A 23,227-nucleotide genomic window follows, 5' to 3' on the forward strand; every position below is an offset into this window, starting at 1 on the left:
TATCAATCAGACTTTTCCCCTTTCTTGGCAAAACCAGAAGCCACAACACTATCCGGGGTTCTTTAACTTGATTATCACGAATCTATCTTTACTAATTCCATCAAAGGAAGCACTGCCATCGCGGCTCTAGCACTTACGCTCTAAACATCAACCATCAGTTCCTCGATCAACATGGCCCTCTCCGCCATCCACATACAGACGGTAAATTCTTGCATCAGAGCAGCCCAAATACCTTGGACTATCCCAGAGTTCAATCTTTAAATGGGTCGCCATCAGTTCCGGATACATCCGTCAGTATAACTCCCCGAAATGAATTACCCGATTCACCAAACTCATTGATTTACACTGTTGTTACCCTATCAGTCCAAACCAAACTTATAAGCCCACTAGTCTCCACAGTTCCAATCACGTCTTTATAACCTCTTCTAACAATCACCATCTGAGTTCTTCCCAGCCCATTAAGCCAGTACCTCAGCTCGAGTACCATTTCCAGGCACCTCTCTGCCTCAACATTTAACACAATCCCTCAAATCAGGATCTCTTATCCTCTTAATCAAGGGTGGAATTAACTCTGCCCATCTATTGATGAATTCCTTGTCTGCCCGAACTCTCCTCAAAACCAGAGGATAACACCTTTTAAACTTTTCATTTAATACCCTTTTTCTGTCCATACCTTCACAGTAAACCAACATTGGTAACCTTACTGTTAAAACATCGGAATCAGTTATTCTCCCAGAGAAATTCGATGTTCTTCTATTCCATCTCGACTAATAAACTCCACAGCTTACGCACACACTAGTGACCTCTGCTGCTGCTTTCAAGGATAAATGGAGATCTCAACTCCAACTTATATCCAGAATCCCCCCTTCAACACAATATCAGGTCCACATAACCCTTCTAGGAACCAACAATTCGAGTTCATCTGTCAAAACTGACCAAACTCCTGAGCTCTGTGGTTCATACCCTGAACCAAACCACAACTAGATCCAAATAACCACAGTTATCATGCACACACAAAGCATATATAGGCCAAATCCACAATGATATACATTTAGCTACCAGATTTTGACATCACTAAGTGTTTACCGAGTTTTTCGGAAACGAATAACTAACAGAATAATAAAAAGATAAGAACTGTAGAAATGCTGAAATGTAACTAAACAAACAGTGTTTTTACGTGGTTCAGGCGTTAACAAGCCCTAGTCCACGAGTCGATGTTATTATACTTGGGAAAGGTTACAGTAAGATGGCTGGTGCACAGGAACTTCACACACTCACAGTGTTTCTCTCGGGTTCTCTTGAAGAAGATGAAGCTAGAGAGATTTTAGTAGAGTTTTTGCTATCTGATTTTTCCGTCCCTCTTCTTGTAAAATGAAGGGGTCTTTATAGCTAGGGTTTTGGATTAGGGTTTTTCTCTACGTACATGAGTCTTAATTACACCAACCATAAATAGGGATACAATTACTGTAGTAGCATGGCTACAAGACTCTATGCGGGTATATTTACGTGAAAGTATGGGGAACACACAAAGTCAGCCGTCTTTTCCAAGTTGTCAGCGGAACAGTAGGCGAAAAGGTACCCTTAGGCGTGCTGGGATGTGTGCGGCTTTGACCTGACGGGCGTGTCAGGCGGGATCCTGTGTCAGGCGGATATCATTCCAAATATGCCTCCTCCAGGACTCGACCGTTTGGCTTTGTTCCGTGCGAGGCACGGAACTGCTTCCGTGGAGACCACTCGAAGAGCTTCTCCTGGAAGGAGCTTCCCCGAAGGATACCCCTTCGGGAGTCCGGGAGAGTTGACGAGTTTCCGTATTGTGTTTGCTTGGAAGAGTAATCCGGACACTAAACGGGAGAGGCGAAGCCTTTCTGTTCATCCGCGAGCTCTGGTCACCTACCGTGAAAGACATCGATAATTCTGCTTCCCTGAGGTCATCAATCTAAATGCTATCCGGAAATCTGGATAACATTTACCCCCCAAGGTCACGGAGCTTTGAGAGATCCGGGAGCTTGTACAATCGATTTCTTAGACTAGGCGAGGGGGCACCTTCTGTGTTCCCGGAAGGGTTCCTTTTTCCCGCCTGAGTGTTAGTATGAAAAAGAAAGGGAATTTCTTCTGTTTGAGATCAAGTACTCAAGTGCGGCAAGGACCACGTGTCATTCTGGGAATGGTTCTGCGACCAAGACGTGTGCGTGAGGCGACTGGTTGAGGATGCGTGCGTCAGTCATCTGACTAATGATTTGACGGTTTTTAATGGTACTCAGGGCCCGAGGTGGTGTAATGATGGGAAATAAATACTTTATTCCCATCCGAGGAGTCATAAATAGGATCGTCGCTTCCTCTCCAGCCGTTGGATCTGATGCACACGGAATGGGAAGATCGGGACCGTCCACTTGAGGAAATCGAAACAGCTTCTTCCCTGCTATAAAAACGAGGGAAAGGACCTTTCTTCCTCTTTACGCTTTCAGATTCTCCATCTTTAGGATTTTCAGATTTCCAAACCTTCGAACTCTCAGGCTTCCCGGCTTACGTTCCCCCGAACTTTCCATTTCTTTTGGTAAGTATCTGGAAACTTTTCTTTTTGATTTGGCAGTGGGTTTATTCCCCGAAGTTCCTGGTTTGAATCGCCGTTCGTCTTTGCAGCTTTTACTTCTCGCGATCGTGCTGTGCAGTGATCCAGTTACTCCTTCAACCTCCACCTACCCGAATATCAGTAAGTATTTCTACTTTGCTCTTTCCTCCCAGACCTTAGGTTGTTGGTAGTTGTTAGAGTAGAGGTTTCTGCCATTATTGCTTATGTGCATGCGTGAATAGGGCTTTGGTAGGCATGTGATCGATTGTGAGTCGATAAGTAGCCTTTTCTGCATGCTTTGGCGATTTGCGTTTGGAAAGTCGTCCCTTGTTTTGCTGTTTTAGGGCATAAGCATGAACGCCTTTAGGGTGTCTTTCTCTGGAAAAACACTTCTTTTGGTGGGCTTAGGCTCGGGGTCTGAGTCTGGTTCCTTGCTGCCCTTCGGGTGGCATGGTGCCAATCCCTCGGTAAGCTCGGTGGGAGCCTCTCCAAGCAGTTTTCGGGGAGGGTCTCCCCGACGCCTTTGATACCACTAGGGTATGACAAGGGTGCTGACTGCTTAGAGTGTTTTCTTCTTTCTTTTCTTTTGTCCAGTGACGAACATCTCAAAGGAACAACTCCTTGCTGTGGGGGAGGCTGATTTTTCCCAAGAGAAGGGCTCTCCTGTCGCTAGTGGAAAGGGGAAAGGAAAGGCGAAAGTGGTCGCGGCTAGCCCACCAACCTCCAATAGTTCCATCTGGGAGATGGACCAAAAGCCGAACCTTTTCAGGAATTATGGCATGCTGGAGCTGTATTCCTCTGAGGCAGGCCTGAAGAACATCCCAGGTCTGATGTGGCACCGTCTGTCGGTGCTGGACGAGTCAGCTAGCCAGAGTCACGAGGGCTTTGGTGCCTGGAGCTGGGCACACATAGTGTGTGGGGCGCACCTGCCCCTAAGGAGTTACTTCGCCAATTTCTGTGTGAAGGCGGGGATTGCCCCCTTCCAGTTAATTCCTCCCAGCTACAAGCTCTTAGCAGGGTGGTTCATCTTTTGCAAGTCCCGGAGACCGGAAGCTCCTACCCCGGAGGAGGTGCTGTACTTTTACGGGTTGAAGTCTCAGCCTATGAGGGGTCATTCAGACAAGGTGGGGTTTTACAGGCTAGAAAGGCACCCGGACGTGATGTGCCCCACTTGTCATACCGCGAGGGTTCCAGACCTCCGGGAATACTGGTTCCTGACGACTGGCTTCCCGCTAAAGAGGGTGCCAGCCCTATCTTTGGACTTCAAAATCCCTGGTAAGTGCTCCTTCCTCTCCTTTTCAACTTTGTTTCTTTGCGTTTGATTTGCCTTTTGGGAGGATCTCTAACGCTTGTACTTGATTTTTGCAGAAGTCGTTCCGCGGACACCTCGCTGCGCGGAGATGATAAGGAGGTCCAAGTTCTACGAAGGGCTTTCTGAGGAAGAGTTGAAAGTGGAGGGACTTGTCACCTCCGAATCGTTGAGGGAGTATGGGTTACTCGCCTCCTTCCAAAATATCGAGCCAGTGAGTGGCAGGGGGCAGACTCGGGTGTCGGCTGACATCCGGGAGCAGATTGCCCTGGAGCTGTCTAAGGTGATCACCCAAGCAGCCCGGGACGAAAATACTTTATCTCCTAGTTGGGCGGAGAGGTTCCCCGACCCCCAGCCGGAGGAAGAGGAGATCGAGGCTCGCCACGCCGCGGCTTACCCTAACATAGGGGCTCCGGGGGCTAGTACCTCCGGGAGAGGTAAGACTAGTTTTCGGTTGATTCACACCCCCAGCCTGTCTGAGGTTTCCCGGACCTCTCAGATGGGGTTTGATCCCCGTTTCCTTAGGCTAGATCCGCGTAGGATACCTTTCGACAGGTATTGCGATAGGGTAGATGAGCTCCTCTGGTGTCTGAGTGACGGTAGTCTGCCAGAAGGTGTCATCATGGTTAACCCTTCTTCTCTCAGCATGTCATTCCCGGACTTCAAGGAGTACGGGAGTTTCCTGGAGCAGGAAGCGATGTTTTGTTTTGCTCGGGGAAGGCCATCCACGTTTCCCGTGCATGGTCGTCCCTTTCAAACTTTTCTTTTTCTCGTTTCTTGTTCCCTGCTGGCGCGCTTGCTTGTGCTTTTTGATTGCCGCTTCTTACTTATTTTCTTTCTCATTGCTCGTTGGTTCGTTAACCTTGCTTTGTACGTTTCTTGCAGAGTATCCGGAAGCCGAGATGTTGGGGAGAGTGACTTTGATCATTAAGAAGGCTGCCACTAGCCAAGACCCGTCCACGGGGAAAGGACGGAAGACCAAGGCTGGTAGGGGAGGTAAAACTGCCTCCCCCAAGAAGACGAGTGGCGAGGCGCAAGTGTCTCCGAGGGTAGAGAAGTCTCCTGCTGACGGGCCTTCTGAGACCATGATGGTCTCGAGTAGCAGCAGCGACGGGGAAGGGCTTGTGTTCCCCGTTAAGACAACTGGGGTGAGCAAGCGTCCGGGAGAAGATGCTGAGGGTGCTAAGAAGAAACGCCTTAGACACTCTTCTCCTGGTCGAAGGCAACAACAACAGCAATGACAGCAAGCACAACTACAACAACAGCAGCAACAAGAACAACAGAGACAATCACCAACGTCACAGCTGCAGCAACCACAACATCCAAACCAGCAGCAGCAACAAGGGCAATTACTTCTGATGCCGCAGCAGCAAAAGCAACAGACCGGGGCCTTAATATCCCGTCTGCCTCCTCCCCCAGCTCAAAGGGGGTCCACCCTTCCGGGGTCTCCTTCTTCTCAGACAACCAACCTTCCTCTGCCTGGCCTGAAGTTCCACTTCCCACGGAAGCCAACCAGTTTCCCCGCTGCCCTCCTGGAGGGTGTAAGACGGGCCGATAGTTTTTTGAAGAGGCGGTTAGAGGCGGAGAAGGCTGTTACTCAGGGAAGGGCAGATAACTTGTCTGCCGTGAAGAGAGCTGAGCTAGCCGAGGGGGTGAGATCTCTTCACCCGGCCGGAGCGGTTCTGGATGGTCCAGCCTTGGAGAAGAGGCTGGTGCCTAGGCTCGGACGTGCATTGGCGCCGTTCGGAGCTGAGATGATGGAGGACATGGCCCTGAGCTTATGCGAGCTCAATTCTGAGAAATGGGCCATCAGTAGCAGCAAGGATCCGCTGTTGCTGACACACGCTGTGAAGCAGCAACTGTCCGGGGTAAGCCGTCTGTTGTTATTTTTTGGGATCACCTGTCTTTTGGTCCGGCTTTAGCTCATTCTGTTGTCTTTCCTTGCAGGCCTCTATGATCGCGGAACGGTCGTTCCGGGAGGTTGGTGCAGCTCTGGTTCAGCTGGAGGAGAGCCAACTGGCTCGCCAGGCCTTGGAGGCGGAGAAACAGAAACTGACCCAACAGGCCTTGGGGGCTTCGGAGAAGATTGATCAGGCCCGGCGCACGGCTGAAGAAGAGGCGGAGAAGAAATATCTTGCCAAATATCAAGAGTACCGGGCCAAGGCAGAGAATGAGTTTAGACAGCGGTCGGATGGGATTAAGGCCGAAAACTCCAAGCTCCGGGAAGAGCTGTCCCAAACCAAGGTGGAGAAGGATACCCTGGAAGCCCGCTTGCAATCAAAAAATGATCTCCTCCTTAAGCGGCAAGAGGAATATTCCACTCTTCAGAGTAAGCTGCACGAGGAGGAGCAACTCCATAAGAGGAGCAGGGATCTCGTGTTTATGCTGCAGTTGGGGCTCGCCGAGAAGGATAAAGAGATCGGGGCCTTGCAATTCACTGCCAGGGGGCATGTGACCGAGAAGCAATCCGTGCTGAACCAAAATAGGGAGCAGCGCAAGGAGATTGATTCTCTTAAGGGGGAGCGGGATGCCTCCAAGGCCGAAATGGAAAAATTGAGGGCCCAACTAACTGTCGCGGAAGCACAGCTGGCAACCTCCGAGGCGGAGCGCTTGAAGGAGAAGGAGGATGCTGAGGTGATACTGAAAAGGACGATTAATATATCGCATGTGGTCCTCATGCATCAACTCTGGAAAGTGAACCCGGAGGTATTAGGCTATCTGGGAGATGATGCCGAAGCCATGAGGGAGAAGCTACTCGTGTGGGATCAGGGCCCAGAGGCGTACGTCCAAACTTACAACATTGACGAACGTGCTGAAGCTCCTGAGGCGGGAGATCCCGGAGAGGCGGGGACCTCTGAACCTTCTCATGACCAAGTTCCTCCTTCCAATGAGCCGACTCCGCCAGCCTCAGTTGAAACCGATGCCCCCGAAGCTGCGGTCGTGGAAGCTGTAGTTACCCCCAATGCTTGAAGGGGTTTTATCTTTAATTATTTTTCATTGCGGACATTTTTGCCATAATCATAGCATTCTCCTTTCTTTTCTGCCTAGTTCTTTATTTATCTTTGCGCTTAGGGTAGACATTTATACGGTAGAAACTGTTGTAGGGGCGTATGGGGTTTTGGTTCCAACGGCCAAAACCTATGCACTTCCCACTTGAAGCTTTAACAGATGATGTCTTTTCCCATGTAGTTTCTAGGTTACGAAGGTTTCCTGGTTCCAACGACCAGGCTCCTTTCACCGTACTTTAGCTTTCCTGAGGCAAATAGCCAATCCCGGGACTTGTAGTTATACTGTTCGCTGGGATTGCTAAGGTGAGTCGTTCCATTGTTTGGAACGGGAGTTCTTTTGGTGAGAGTCGCTAGACTTAAGGTTAGATCTTTGCGAAGCAAAACTAACTGTTGTTGCGAACCTCATGGTGGCTGACTTCAGGGACCTGGCACGGAGCCCTGCGAGGCAAGGCTTATTGTTGTCGGGGAAATTGCCACGCCCACCAGGTGTGATCCTGGAGCAGGGGCTTTGCGAAGCAAAGCCGGCTGTGAGTGGGGGGATCGAGCATGTCTGCTTCTGGAGCTGAAACTTGCAATGGCCATGGAGCTTGCCATGCATTATTTTGTGAGATCCGGAGTTGGAGCCTGCGAAGCAAGGCTTACAACGGTCGCGGATCTTGCCATCTTTCGCCTCGCTGGACCCGGAGCTGGAGCTTGCGATGCAGAGCTTTACAGCGATCACGGGTCTAGCCATCTTTCGCCTTGCGGGACCCGGGGCTGGAGCTTGCGAAGCCAAGCTCTACAGCGCTCGCGGATCTTGCCATCTTTCGCCTTGCGGGACCCGGAGCTGGAGCTTGCGAAGCAAAGCTCTACAGCGCTCGCGGATCTTTCCATCTTTCGCCTTGCGGGATCCGGAGCTGGAGCTTGCGAAGCAAAGCTCTACAGCGCTCGCGGATCTTGCCATCTTTCGCCTTGCGGGACCCGGAGCTGGAGCTTGCGAAGCAAAGCTCTACAGCGCTCGCGGGTCTAGCCATCTTTCGCCTTGCGGGACCCGGGGCTGGAGCTTGCGAAGCAAAGCTCTACAGCGCTCGCGGATCTTGCCATCTTTTGCCTTCCGAGACCCGAAGCTGGAGTTTGCGAAGCAAAGATCTACAGCGATCGCGGAGAATTCTGCAAAGGACTTGTCAGGGAGTTGGGGGTGTTTTGGCGTAGCTCTATGAACGTGCCTCAACCCCCAGTCCTGTCCATCGCTGGGCTACACAGGAGATAATTCTCATGATACATAATGGCAGGCATTTCCATGGCGATTAATAAACCTAAGCTTAACAATTTAAACATTTCAAACAATTTAAAAATTTCAAACACAATGCTAGCACATAAGTGGTGTTCTGTGTACGTTTTGTTCAAGGGGCGTATGGCTATGCCTTAGCCATGTATACCCCCCAAGTGAGCGTGGGGTCCGGACGTCTCTGGACCGCGTGGTCACTTGTTAAAACGCAGCTTTGAACACAGGGATAAAAAGTGCAGTAAAAGCGGAGTGAATCTCTCCGTGTTTCATTAAATTAGCCTGCTAGGCGTGAGTTTTACAACAGGGAGGATTATTTCCACATTTTTCACTTTTGCTATTTTCACCAAGGACTTCCGACTGGATGGTCCGGGGCCTACTGGTAGTAACGGCGGAGGTGCTCCGCGTTCCAGGCGCGCGGGACTTTAGATCCGTCGAGTCTCTTTAAGTGATACGTCCCATGGCCCACTTTTTCTTGGACTTCGTAGGGGCCTTCCCAGTTGGGTCCGAGGACTCCTACTCCCGGATCCTGCGTAGCAGGAAATACTCTCCGTAGGACAAGATCCCCAACTTCGAATGTACGGCTCTGGACTCTCATGTTAAAGTGTCGGGCTATCTTGCCTTGGTACATTTTTAGTTGGACCTGCGACTGCTCCCGGAGCTCTTCGATCATGTCCAAGGACTCCTGGAGGAGGGCATGGTTCCGGGTAGGATCGTAGGTGTCTTGCCTGTGAGAGGGGATCATAGCTTCTACTGGGATGACGGCCTCGCAACCGAAGGTCATGGAATAAGGCGTGTGCCCCGTCGAAGTTCTCTCTGTTGTGCAATAGGCCCAAAGTACTCGCGGAAGTTCTTCCGGCCAGTGAGCCTTGCAGGCTAGGAGTTTTTTCTTCAACGTGGTCTTTAATATTTTGTTTACAGCTTCCACTTGCCCATTAGCCTGGGGTCTGGCGATTGCGGAAAAGCTTTTGATAATTCCATGCGAAGCACAGAAGTTCGTGAAGTGTTCACTGTCAAACTGCTTTCCGTTGTCGGACACAATTTTCCGTGGAAGCCCAAAACGACACACTATATTCCTGATGACAAAATCCAGTGCTTTTTTAGATGTGACCGTGTTCATAGGTTCAGCTTCAGCCCATTTGGTGAAGTAGTCTACCGCGACTATGGCGTACTTCACTCCACCCTTTCCAGTGGGGAGGGAACCTACTAGGTCAATGCCCCAAACGGCGAACGGCCAGGGGCTGGTCATTAGGGTAATTTCTTTAGGCGGCGCTCGCGGAACCTTGGCGTACCTCTGGCACTGCTCACACTTCCTGACATAATCCACACAATCCTTCTTCATGGTGGGCCAGAAGTATCCTTGTCGAAGGATCTTTTTGGAGAGGCTCAGCCCGGAGGTATGATCGCCACAGAAGCCTCCGTGAATCTCATGGATGATGGTGCTGACTTCGGTTCCGGCAACACACCTAAGGAAGGGTATGGACAACCCCCTGCGGTAAAGCTTTCCTTCCATAACCACGTATCGGGGAGCTTGATATTGGAGCTTCCTTGCGTCAGCTTTATCAGTGGGGAGCTCTCTGGTGGTGAGAAATCTGAGGATGGGTCCTATCCAGGAGTGGGAATGGTCGATGATGGCGTTTATCCTTCGTGTCTCAGTACTGGGGGCTTCTAAGTGCCCGATGGGGACTAAGCCATACTGTTCAATCTCCGGGTCCGTTGCAAGCTTGGCTAGCGTGTCCGCAAGTGAGTTCTGGTCCCGGGGGACCTGGCGGATTTGGTAGCCTTTGAAATGCTGCAGTAGGTCGCGGGAGAGAGACACGTAGGCAGCCATCCTTTCGCCTTTCGTCTGGTATTCCCCGGATATTTGGTTTACCACAAGTAGGGAGTCGCTGTATACTTCGATTTTTTGGGCTCCGACTTCTCTGGCCAGTCGTAATTCAGCTAACATGGCTTCGTGTTCTGCCTCGTTGTTGGATGCTGGGAACGCGAAACGGATGGCGCTCTGGAGCTGATGCCCTTGGGGAGATATTAGGATGACCCCCGCTCCAGCTCCTTTTTCATTTGAGGCTCCGTCTACATAGACCTTCCAGGTGGGAAGTTCCGGGACAGGATCTTCCGGGAGGTCATTCATTCCGGAGCATTCCACAATAAAGTCCGCGAGAGCTTGACCTTTTATGGAAACACGTGGTTGGTAGTGGACGTCGAACTGGCTCAGTTCCATGGCCCACTTAAGCAATCTGCCAGAAGACTCGGGCTTCTGCAGGACTTGTCGGAGAGGGTGGTTGGTGAGTACTTTGATGGTGTGCGCCTGGAAATATGGCCTCAGCTTCCGTGAAGCGATCAGCAAGCAGAGGGAGAGTTTCTCGATCATCGAATATCTGGACTCGGCGTCCAATAACCTCTTGCTTACGTAATACACAGGGAGCTGGATACGGCCATCTTCCCGGACGAGAGCGGCACTTACTGCGTGCTCAGTCACAGCTAAGTATAAGAACAACGCCTCTCCTTCGACAGGTTTGGACAGAATGGGAGCTCGGGTTAAATGTTCTTTGAGGTGTTGGAAGGTTGCTTCGCATTCGGGGGTCCACTCGAACTTCTTGTTTCCTCGCAACACATTGAAGAAGGGGATACACTTGTCAGTGGCCTTGGATACGAAGCGGCTAAGAGCAGCTATCCTTCCGGTAACGCTCTGGACATCCTTATGTTTCCGGGGGGAAGGCATATCTATGAACGCCTTTATCTTCTCAGGGTTGGCTTCCACTCCGCGGGAGCTGACAATGAAACCGAGGAACTTCCCAGACGAGACCCCAAAAGTACATTTCTTTGGATTTAGTTTCATCCCGTACTTTCGGATCACGGTGAAAGCTTCCTCAAGGTCGTCACTGTGGTCCCCAGAGGTCTTGGACTTTACCAACATGTCGTCCACGTACACCTCCATGTTCCTCCCCAGTTGGTCCTTGAACATTCTGTTTACCAGACGCTGGTACGTCGCCCCAGCATTCTTCAAACCGAAAGGCATGACCACGTAACAGTAGACACCCTTGTCCGTGAGGAAGCTGGTGTGTTCCTGGTCCGCGACATGCATCTTGATCTGGTTGTATCCGGAGTACGCATCCATGAAGGATAAGAGTTCGTACCCGGAAGTAGCGTCTACCATCTGATCGATTCGCGGGAGAGGGAAACAATCTTTCGGGCAGGCCTTGTTTAGGTCCGTGAAGTCAATGCACATTCTCCAGGACCCATCGGGTTTCGGGACCAGAACTGGGTTGGCCAACCACATGGGATAGTGCGACTCCTGGAGAAAGCCTATGGACATCAATTTGTCCACTTCAGCTTTGACGGCTTCGGCTCTCACTGGGTCCAGCGGCCTCCTCTTTTGGCGAATTGGAGTTGCAGATGGGTCTATGTTGAGTGCGTGGCACGCAACATTGGGATTAATCCCCGTCATATCAGCGTGGCACCATGCCAGGATATCCTGATTATCCTTCACAGTGGCTACGATCTTATCTCGAACGGCCAACGGCAGGTTTTTCCCCACCTGAATGACCTTGGTGGCTTCTCCTGGGTTGAGGATCACCTCTTCGACTTCCTCCATCGGCTCTATTGCTTTCTCGATTCCCACTCTTGGGTCGAGTTCGTCAAAGTATGCCTCCTGAGCACCCCCAGTTTCTGGCAATTCTTCCGCCAAAGGAATGGCAGCAAACGTCTCTTGGACCGTGTAGACGGATCGGACGGAGACGTTATAACAGCTCCGTGCACTTCTTTGGTCTCCTCGGAGGGTGCCAATACGCCCATCGTCGCATGGAAACTTCAAACATAAGTGGCGTATCGAGGTTATGGCCCCACAATCGATCAGGACCGGTCGGCCTAAGATGGCATTGTACGCCGTGGGGCAGTCGACCACCACGAATGTGCTATGCTTGAAGGCACAAGCGTCGCTTTCTCCTCTGAGGGTGACTGGCAGTTGAATTTTGCCTAATGGCATGAGTGCGTCCCCATTGAAACCTTGAAGCTGGATGGGGCATGGGGCCAGGTCTGTCTCGGTCAATCCGATCGCGTGGAAGGCCGCTTTGAAGAGGATGTTCACGGAGCTTCCGTTATCGACCAAGATCCGTGAGACCTTCTTATTGGCAATCTGGGCTTCCACCACGAGGGGATCGTTCTGGGGGAAGTGCACATGTCGAGCATCGTCCTCCGTGAAGGTGATGGGAAGATCCATCATTCGGGGACGTTGAGCAGGTGATTGAACCAAGGCGCACATCTCCTCGGCGTGCTCTAACTCCCTCAAGTACCTCTTCTGGGAGTTGCGGGTGCTTCCGGCAAGGTGTGGTCCTCCGGAAATGGTGGCGACGTGTCCGTCAACGGGTGGCGGAGCAAGGCCGGGCGGATATGGGTTGCCTGGTCCTGAAGCCAACAAGGAAATGGGCGCCGGAGCGGGTGGAGCAGGAAGTGCGGGGAACTGAGACCCGGGAGTTTGGGGGTGACCGGCTCCAGGAGCGCTAGCGGCCCCCCTCTGTCCCGGGGAATATGCAGCTCCGTGAACTATCCCCTGTCCGGGATAGATAATGGGTATCCTCACCCACTGACCGAGGTGTCCCGCTCTTGCCAGGGACTCGATCTCATCCTTCAGCTGAAGGCACTCGTTCGTGGTGTGCCCCACGTCTCCGTGGAACTCACACCTCTTATTGGAGTCTCGCGGACGCCTTCCTCCGTGAGACACTTTCGGGGGCTTCCTGTAGTTGACCATATTACAGGTCGCCCGATAGACATTCTCTCGCGAGTCTATCAAACTGGTATATTCCGTGAACTTGGGCTCATAGTCCTTCCGGGGTTTCTTTGAATGGTCTCCCCGGTTGGAGTTTCTTCCGCTTCGTTTGCTCCGCGATTGGCTTAAATTTCGTTCTGGGGCTTCCGCTTGCGGCTGCGGCATGCCAGGAGCGATACTACATCCGGTTTGTACTGCTCCGTACCCAGAGAAATGGGTTTGACTCGGCGTCTGAGCAGACGCGGAAGGCCCATACACACTTGGAGTGAATCGGGCTCCTGGAAGCGTGAGGGCTGGTGCGGGAGCTTGCGAAGCAAAGCTCGGCGCAGTCACGGAAGGCGTTGGAGCCGGGGGAACTCCAAAGGCCTGCTGGTAGGCATCCTCAAGGTTGATGATTCCCTGAGCTTTTGACATGAATTCGGACAGCGTTTCTGCCCGTCTCCTTTGCATTTCCCCCCATAGCAGGGAGTCGACAGTAAGGCTCGATTGAAGGGCGATCAGCTTCATGTCATCGCTGACCTTGGTTTTTGCAGCAGCTTCCATCATTCTCTGAATGAAAGCTTTGAGGTTCTCAGTGGGTTGCTGCTTGATGTTGGTTAAGGAACCAACCTCCATGTCGTGGTCGCGGGCAGCAATAAACTGCCTCCTAAACGCGGACTGTAGCTCCTTCCAACTGTGGATTGATCCGGGAGCTAATCTTTTCCACCAGTCCTCCGCGGACTTGGTAAGGGTGAGTGAGAAGCACATGCATTTGGCGTCCTCACTGACACGCGCCACTTGCATCATTTTATTGTATTTAGCTAGGTGGGTACGCGGGTCTGTCCTCCCATCATATAATTCTATGTGAGGCATTTTGAAGTTATCCGGGAGGGACGTTTCCGCGATCCTCCTAATACATGGTTCCGGGTCTTCCTCCTCAGAGTCTGACAGGGCCCCACTTTGCTTCCGGACCAGCTTGGTCAAGGCAGCAATCTGTTCCTCGAGCCTCTTCGTATCACTTTCCGGGAGGTCACGTCCCCGGAGCTTGTCATTAATATGATTTCGGAGGTCATCTCCGCGAGGCCGGGCCTTTTCTCCTTTGGCCTTTTCATACTTGGCCTCCAACCTTCTTCTTAGGTCCACCGTGGACCAGCTATCTTCGGAGTGCGAGTTCGCAGCCCGACCGTCCTGATTGACGGAATCACTGGGGCGGTTGTTCCTTCCCCTAGGCCTGGGTGCCTTAGCACCGGGCCCTTTAGGCACAGAGTGCCCCCTTGGGGCTGAAGGACGTCTGGGCTTAGGAGCGCCAGAGACCTTCTGCGCACGGGGGGGGCAGTCGGCCTGGTGATTCACGCCTTTAGGAGGTGCAGGGGCGTCAGCGCGCATAGGCTCTCCAACTTTTTCTTTGCCCTTGTTAGGGGCGGCTTTGGATGGTCCAGCAGTGGCTGGATCCGGCATGGGGGCATCAGCACCACCTAGAACAGAGGCATCCTCGTCCGAGTCTCCTAGATCTCTGAACTTACTTTGGAGGCGTTCCATCATGCGTTGCATTCTTTCGGAGACGCGCTCCTGCTCAGCAAGCTTGGCCTTAGTGGCCACCAGTTCTTCGGCTACTTGGACCAGTTCTGGGTCCTTCTCATAGTAGCAGCCGTCCTTGTAATAACCGTCTTGGACATACTCTTCTTCGTCTTCTAAGTATGTTGTATCTTCGGTACTGACCCGATCCTGGCGGGATGTCGGGTCTTCACCTTTGTAGTCTAAGGGTTCGCTTTGCACCACATCTTCCATCACGGTATCGGGGTTGACCGTAGCATTTTTGTCAACAGCGGATTTTCTCGTAGCCACCATCTCTTTAGCACGAAGTGAATACAAAAAACGTAAAAAGAAAAAGAGCTGACTAACAACTTCCTACAGCTCTCAATGAAAGCACCAAAATGTTTACCGAGTTTTTCGGAAACGAATAACTAACAGAATAATAAAAAGATAAGAACTGTAGAAATGCTGAAATGTAACTAAACAAACAGTGTTTTTACGTGGTTCAGGCGTTAACAAGCCCTAGTCCACGAGTCGATGTTATTATACTTGGGAAAGGTTACAGTAAGATGGCTGGTGCACAGGAACTTCACACACTCACAGTGTTTCTCTCGGGTTCTCTTGAAGAAGATGAAGCTAGAGAGATTTTAGTAGAGTTTTTGCTATCTGATTTTTCCGTCCCTCTTCTTGTAAAATGAAGGGGTCTTTATAGCTAGGGTTTTGGATTAGGGTTTTTCTCTACGTACATGAGTCTTAATTACACCAGCCATAAATAGGGATACAATTACTGTAGTAGCATGGCTACAAGACTCTATGTGGGTATATTTACGTGAAAGTATGGGGAACACACAAAGTCAGCCGTCTTTTCCAAGTTGTCAGCGGAACAGTAGGCGAAAAGGTACCCTTAGGTGTGCTGGGATGTGTGCGGCTTTGACCTGACGGGCGTGTCAGGCGGGATCCTGTGTCAGGCGGATATCATTCCAAATATGCCTCCTCCAGGACTCGACCGTTTGGCTTTGTTCCGTGCGAGGCACGGAACTGCTTCCGCGGAGACCACTCGAAGAGCTTCTCCTGGAAGGAGCTTCCCCGAAGGATACCCCTTCGGGAGTCCGGGAGAGTTAACGAGTTTCCGTATTGTGTTTGCTTGGAAGAGTAATCCGGACACTAAACGGGAGAGGCGAAGCCTTTCTGTTCATCCGCGAGCTCTGGTCACCTACCGTGAAAGACATCGATAATTCTGCTTCCCCGAGGTCATCAATCTAAACGCTATCCGGAAATCTGGATAACACTAAGTATACCCAAGTCTCAACATGCTTCATACAAGCAAATAAACAGATGTAACATACGGATTCAATTTAAACAATCAACCACAAAAACTCAATATGCGAACCATTATGCCAATATTCATCCACATGCATAATAATATTATTCAGCACCCTTTAATCTCAACATACAATAGTCAAGGGCCCAGCCCCAACAATATCTCCTGCATATGTCAACTCATTTCTCATGCTCCATATAAATAAGAAGGCAAACAGGGCATTCAAACATACGTTCAAACATGTAATTCATTCATACCAACCAACCCTGAGTCGAGCTTGTCACTGACAGCGAGCGTACATGTTCGGTCAATCTCCAGAACCAATAAACCTTGGCTCGCTCTGATACCAAGTTGTAACTCCCTACTTCCTTAGAGCTGTTACCAAGTGAGTTTTAAGACAAAACAGTGTGCAAAGAACTCGCTAACCGAGGATTTAAGGCTGTAATCTTTGAAAATGTGTTGTTTCATTAAAACTTCTAGTATTAAACATTTGGGATCCCAAAATAAGGTTCGAAAACTATTTACATCTTAAAATCAGCTTACAGTTGATTAGTTATAAAAATCATAGATTATTACAGCCATTTCTCGAATAAGCCCCCAACCAAAGCAATCGGGCAGGCCAAACATGTACGCGTCGCCTCACGCTCTCCGTACTCATGGTTGGTTGACTCAATCTATGCCCTTACCTGCAACACAGAGCACCCGTGAGCCGAAGCCCAGCAAGAAAACTCATGCAGTACATAACATATGCAAATTATACAGTTAATCATATCAGATAGTCCACAGATAAACAGGTCAAACATTAGACTAAGCAAACACGGCCATGCCTCCCCAGAAGCCTTACCAAAGCCTGGGGTCTCGGTCCTCACCGTAAGGATATCACATGTATCCACTGGGTCCTACCCTGACTATAAGCATCCCCATGTGCTAAGTGTTACTTCCGGCCCCACTGCCATTCTCGGCCTTTCGCCGTTCTCGGCTCCATTGCCGTTCTCGGCTCCGTTGCCGTTTCATTCCACTATAATCACATATAGCATAGCTCAAACAATCATTCAAACAAATATTAATTCATTTAAGTCTGCACCCTAACACGTAATGCAATATAGGGCCGTGCCCCGCAATCACACTATGGGCCCATGACCTATCCTACGGGTGTTATAGTTTTCTTACCTGTCAATTCGATAGCTTTCAACACTTGACTCCTTGAGCACGATCCCACTCGAGCCTTAGCGCACACCTAGGCACAAACATAGGTCAAAGTCAACACCGAACCCCAAGTCCGAATACCTAGCCTCGAGACCACTCCCGAGCCCCTGGGAAGTCCTAGATCCCCAAAACAAGGTGGCAGAATCGAGCCCCGAACCCTAGGTCAAAATCCCTCTCAAATAGCCCAAAAACCCCTTCTGTGAACAGTGCAGCGCTACAACGCTCTAAAGAGGGCGCTGTAGCGCTACAAGCAGAACCACACCCCCAGGAACAGGGGCTAGCGCTACAGCACCCACTGAGTAGCGCTGTAGCGCTAGTTGCAGACCAGCACTACCCAAAATCGCCTCCTGCGATTTCCTTCTACCATTTCAACCCCAAACTTGTCCAAATCATTACCAAACTCAAAACCAAGCATATGAACACTCTCCATTCATCCCAAGCATCCCCAAATGTCAAAACCCAATTACACACATCCCAAATCTCAAGATTCACCATAGATGAACCCTAAACCCAGAAATTCAGTCAAACAACAAAGTTAAGGACTTAGAAATCATACCATTGATGCAATTTCGACCTTGATTCAACCCTAGGCCTCCTTAGCTTGATCTCCCTCAAAGCTTGCCCAGAAATTCCCTAAAGTTCCCATCAACTCGGCTCAAAACACAGCTCAAACCAGCAAAACCCTTAAAACTGAAATCTCTAAAAACTTACCTCAAAAGCTGATGTGTTCTTGCTAATCCTTGCCAAATCTTCAAGTCAAACTTTAAGATCCTTGATGCTCAGCCTATCCTAGCTCTCCACTGAGCTTTGCCCCAAGAAAAAGGGAGGGAAATGGTGCAAGAATGCACAAACCGATCCTTGAGAAAAACCCCTCTGTTTTCTCTCTTTTGTTTCTTTCCTTTTTCTTTCTTTTCTTTCTTTCTCTCCACAGCCAACACACTTTCTCTATAAATCCCACTAAGTGTAAAGCCTCATAAATCAATCTGTAAAAAGCCAAATGACCAAAATGCCCTCCCTATTAATTCTAAACCCTTTTGTCCAAGTAGGGCCATTTTAGTCATTTTACTCAATTCCCGCTAATCCTCAAGTGTCTCTAATATTTTCCCGCTTGCTCCCCAATACTTGAAAGTCACCAAATAATACTCCTCGATATCAACATTAACCTCAATATATTCTCTAAATCCGTGCTTATACCCCCAGGCTTAACCCAAGCCTGGTATAAATATTCCTCCTTTACTTTCCGCTAATCCGCTCTCTGGGATCGTCTCGAGTCACAAATCACAGATACATCCACATCACAGTGTGGTCTCAACAGCCATCACTTATCAATACAATTATGCCCAACATGGCCAAAATTACAATTATGCCCTTCTAACACAATCCGGGCCTACATGCATACTAATGTACATTGTCATGCATCTCAAATAATCAAATAGTCATATAACACGCTTTAAATCATAATCATTCATTTAACTCATAAAATCACACAAAAGTCCCATCATGCCCTCCTGGCACGCTAATCAAGGCCCTTAAGCCTTATTAGCGAATTTGGGTCGTTACACCTGGGCATGCTCGAGGCTGGTTGGGAGCTAGGAGTTGAAGTCCTGACCGAATGGCTGTACTGCTGTTGTTCGGCTCTAGGCATTACTCTGAAGTCTGCCTCTCGTCGGTGCGACGAGGGAGTGGTGTTGGCTGTCGGATGTCTGTTCGAGCGGCTATGCCTGGACTGATTACCCCGGTTAGACTTAGGAGCCTCGCCTTGCCTCTCTCCGACGTTAGCGTCGGTTGTGAGAGGGGGTAGTCGGGCCAGCTCATCCTTGATCTGCTGGTTAGCTATTGCCAGCTGGCTCCTCAGCTGAGCATTCTCCATCTCCACCGCAGTGTAATAACATGGGTTCGGATTAGGTGGCCGGGGCGCCAAACTTCCGGTGACGTCTTGGCCCGCCGGCTGCTTGCTGGGTCGCTGCTGGACTTCAGGAATTTGTTCACCAGGAATGGCAGTATGATGAGCCTCCTGCCCATCATGATGTTTTGTCTCATTACCGTGCCTGGATCGAGTAGTCACCATAGTTGGGTGTTTACGACAGCACTAATCGAACTTGCTCTCAATGAAAGCACCAAACTATTGACGTGGTTCTTCACCAACAGGTAATTAAGAAAAGAAGAGAAAGGGATTAGTGCTTCGGTTGAACCGAAACAAATAAATGATCTTAGGAATGAAATGGTGACTCAAAATACGTTTTTTAAGTGGTTCAAAGGTTAAAATCCTTCTACTCCACTAGTCAGTATTATTTCTATATACTGGGTATTTGATTATAGGGTATTTCTTCCAATCGAGAATCCAACCTCTATTAACTCCCAAGGTCTCCATATTTATAGGAGAAGGCACCTGGGAGTTGGTAAGAAGGTCATCCCATGACCTTCTTACCTATCATGTCAACTCTGTGACATTCATGATTAATTCCTAAACCTGACACATAAGTGTGGTCAAATCAATAGATTAGGGGATAATGGGACGCACGGCCCAAACCAGTCGTGGATGTCTGAATACGCACGTTCCTACTGCGTGTCCGAGAAGTCAGGGGTATATCAGACACGTGATGTTTGATATATGCACATTTACCTTGCGTGGTTGACTTTATAAGAGGTCACATGTAACGACCCAAATTCGCTAATAAGGCTTAAGGGCCTTGATTAGTGTGCCAGGAGGGCATGATGGGATTTATGTGTGACTTTGATGAGTTAAATGCATGATTATGATTTAAAGCATGTTATATGACTATTTGTTTATCTGAGATGCATGACTATGTATATTAGTATGCATGTAGGCCCGGATCGTGTTAGAAGGGCATAACTGTAATTTTGGCCATGTTGGGCATAACTGCATTGATATGTGATAATTGTATTATGTGAATTGTACCACGTGTGTGTGGTGTTATTATTATGATGCACATGCCGAGACGGTCCTAGAGAGCTAGTTTACTCAAAAGTCACAACGGGATTTTATACCCGGCTCGGGAGGAGCCTAGGGGTACCTTGGGAATTGTTATGGTTAAATTGAGATTTAGCGGGTAATGGTTATTGGTGATTGAGTAACCTGGGTAACCATTAGTTACTGCTGTGAGTAACAAGTTTAGTTGGAAAATGGTAGAATTGAAATATAAGTGGAAGGACTAGAGTGCCCTTGAGGTTTAGTTAGCAAAGGGTTTTGATGAAGGGGTAAAATGGTCATTTGGCAAGGGGTTTAGACAAATTACAGCTGGGTTATATGGGGTACTCGGTTTAGGCTTGTCATTGTTTGGTTTTGTTAAAAATAAAGAGAAGAAAAACTAGAAGAAAAAAAGTTAGGGCAAGAAGAGGAAGAAGAGAAGAAGGGAGCTGAAACTTGAAGGATTTAGGGGGAGAATCAAGGAAGCTTAAAGGTTGAATTCTCTCTTGAGGTAAGGATTTTATGCAATCTTTAGGTTTGTTTCTATTTTTGATTTGAGGAATTTAAATGCATGAGTTAAGTTTTAAGTTTTGTTTGAGTTTGCTAAAATTAGAAATCAAAGGGTGGATTTTGAGTGTGATTATGCTTTGATCTTGATGCTAGTGTTTATGGGTTGTTGGGTGGTTCATTTGAGGTTTTTGAATTGATTTCGGGGCTTGGGTACCTGCTTGGGATGATTTGGGAGTGTTTTGGATGATGAAATGCAGAGGAAAAAACCCAGTTTTTCTGGGTTCGCGAAGGAGCGCCGCGGCGCGAGGCTGTTTGCAGTCAGGGAGCTCTCTGACTTCTCTGGGCGCTGCGGCCCTTACGGGTAGCGCCGCGGCGCTATGCCTTTTTCAGGATGAGAAATTTCGCAATTTTGAGCCTTTGCTCCGGGGGTTCGGGGGATGTTTCCGATGAATTGTTTTAGGAATTTGGGAGTCCCGAGAGTGTGGGATTGGTCCCGGGAAGTGGTTTTGAATTGATTAGTATTAAAGGATGTTTTATGTTTGTTGTGACTAGGCTATTGGAGAGGCTTGTGCTAGAGGATCGTGCTCGTGACTTTGGTGCATTGTGAAGCTCGGGATGCAGGTAAGAAAACTATAACACCCGTAGGATAGGGCATGGGCCCATAGTGTGATTGCGGGGCACGGCCCTATATTGCATGATGAGATGATTGCAGGGCACGGCCCAATATTTTGCATTACATGTTAGGGTGTAGACTTAAATGAATTGATATTTGTTTGAATGTTGTTTGAGTCATACTATATGTGGTTATAGTGGAATGATACGGCGCGGAGCCGAGAACGGCAATGGAGCCGAGGACGGCGAAAGGCCGAGAACGACAGTGGGGCCGGTAGTAACACTTAGCACATGGGATGCTTATGGTCAGGGTAGGACCCAGTGGATACGTGTGATATCCTTACGGTGAGGACCGAGACCCCAGGCTTTGGTAAGGCTTCTGCGGCGGCATGGCCGTGTTTGCTTAGTCTAATGGTTGACTTGTTTATCTGTGGATTATCTGATATGATTAACTGTATATTTTGCATATGTTATGAACTGCATGAGTTTTCTTGCTGGGCTTCGGCTCACGGGTGCTCTGTGTTGCAGGTAAGGGCAAAGACTGAATCAACCAACCATGAGTACGGAGAGCGTGAAGCGACGCGTACATGTTTGGCCTGCCCGACTGCTTTGGTTGGGGGTTTATACAAGAAATGGCTGTAATAACCTATGATTTTTATAACTAGTCAACTGTAAACATATTTTAAGATGTAAATAGTTTTCAAACCTTATTTTCGGATCCCAAATGTTTAATACTAGAAGTTTTAATGAAACGACGCATTTTCAAAGATTACAGCCTTAACTTTTTTATTAGTCACACTTTTGTTTTAAAAACATCGGTTAGCGAGTTCATTGCACTGTTTTGTCTTAAAACTCACTTGGTAACGGCTCTAAGGTAGTAGGGCATTACATCACAGCCCTCACATCCAGCTCGTACCACGAGCTAGATGATTACCTCGACCTGCGGCCCTCAGAGTCCAGACTCAGTCTTTAAGAAATCTTGGCGAACCCTTGGGTTACCTCGAGCTAAGGAGGTAGGACCTTACGATGGCAGCTCCGGTCTCGGGGAGGTCCACGTGGTAGTCATGATTAGGCCGTATCTCAGCTCGTTAACCAGCCCGTGGGAAAATCAGGGCGTACAATGGGCATATGACTTACTTAGATAGCAAGCCCCACAAATTTATGGGCGTATGACTTGCTTAGTTAACAAGCCCCAAGATGTATGATGGCCATTGTAGTCTTATATGATAAATGTTTTTTATAGCCATATGTTTATAGTATATGTTATAGTCTTATGATGTATGTTTTAATAGATTTTCCATGTTGGGCATTAGGCTCACTCCTTTATTTTTAGTGTGATGCAGGAAAATAAATATGGAAGGTGGAAGGATTCTTGGCAACTGGGCTTGTGTGTTAAGGATGAATGACTGAATGGACTGCGTGTCGATCGAGGAAGAAGTTATTTATTTTTAGTCTTTTGAATTATGTTTCTTTTGTAATTCTGCATTTAGTTGTTGAACAAATAATTTAAAGTTATGTTTGATATTTTATTAAACAATGGGTACCCATACCATACTTTTGTTGGTTTTTATTGATTAAATCAGAGATTATACGCAGCAAAACAACAATCTAATTGTTAGATTAATCTCATAAGATTTCTAGATCTACTTCTTCACATGCATATATATATTGAATCAAGGACATGAATAGAAAAATTACCTCAGGTCCTTCCTTGCTGCTATCTTTTTATATGGCTAAATCCTCGAGATCTCACACCAAGATCTTCCAAAATGTTCTCAGGCACACAAAGAATGAGTGTGGGCTCGTTATACAAATAATAGGCAATAAACTATTTATCAGATGTTCTCAACACATGAGATCTGATAAAGTTTTGGACCTAGGTTTTGTGAAGAACAATGACTTTTGTTTATGTCACTATTCTCTTTCTCTGAGAGAGATTCCTAGATATTTTTCTATCCCTGAAAAGTTACGTTCTGTGAAAACCTGATATCCTATATTTAATATATCCAATATATTAAAATATTTGTTATTTTAAACAAATTCAAAATAACTGATCAGTTATCAGATTTTTGTTTAAATAATAATATTTTAATCATATTAAAATAACTCATTATTTATTTAATATTTAAATAACTAAAATTGTGGAATCAAGAGACTGAGTACACTCTCTTATGCGTGTAGCACAGTGGATGTGCACTGTGCCACACGTGTACCACATGCTT

This window comes from Humulus lupulus, chromosome 9 (assembly GCF_963169125.1).
Source record: "Humulus lupulus chromosome 9, drHumLupu1.1, whole genome shotgun sequence".
NCBI lineage: Eukaryota > Viridiplantae > Streptophyta > Magnoliopsida > Rosales > Cannabaceae > Humulus > Humulus lupulus.